This window comes from Monoraphidium neglectum, assembly GCF_000611645.1.
Source record: "Monoraphidium neglectum strain SAG 48.87 unplaced genomic scaffold scaffold00583, whole genome shotgun sequence".
Classification (NCBI taxonomy): Eukaryota; Viridiplantae; Chlorophyta; class Chlorophyceae; order Sphaeropleales; family Selenastraceae; genus Monoraphidium; species Monoraphidium neglectum.
In genome coordinates, this window is record NW_014013045.1 from 1 (window position 1) to 486 (window position 486).

Below are 486 nucleotides of genomic sequence, written 5' to 3' on the forward strand. Positions count from 1 at the left end.
GCTTTGCAGGCACCCCGGGGCGTGCGAGTTCCTTGTGGGGGTCACCCTCAAACCCAGAACCCAGGAGGTCGACCTCCCCTTATTGCCTGCTGGCCGAAAGTTCCCTTCCCTGCCTGCTCTGCAACTACACACAAACACACCCATGCGCACATACACGCACGTGCACGCGTGCTTGTTGGCGCACACACACACACACACACACACACACACACACACACACACACACACACACACTCACAGTCACACACAAACACACGCACGCACGCATGCACGCATGCACGCACTCATGCACGCATGCACGCACGCACACCTGCAAGCGCCCACGCATGCACGCACGCATACACACACGCACGTGCGCTTGCCCCCCCCCACACACACACGCATGCACACACGCACGCACGCACGCACGCGCCCGCGCACACACAAACACACACACACACACACACACACACACACACACACACACACACACACACACACACACAC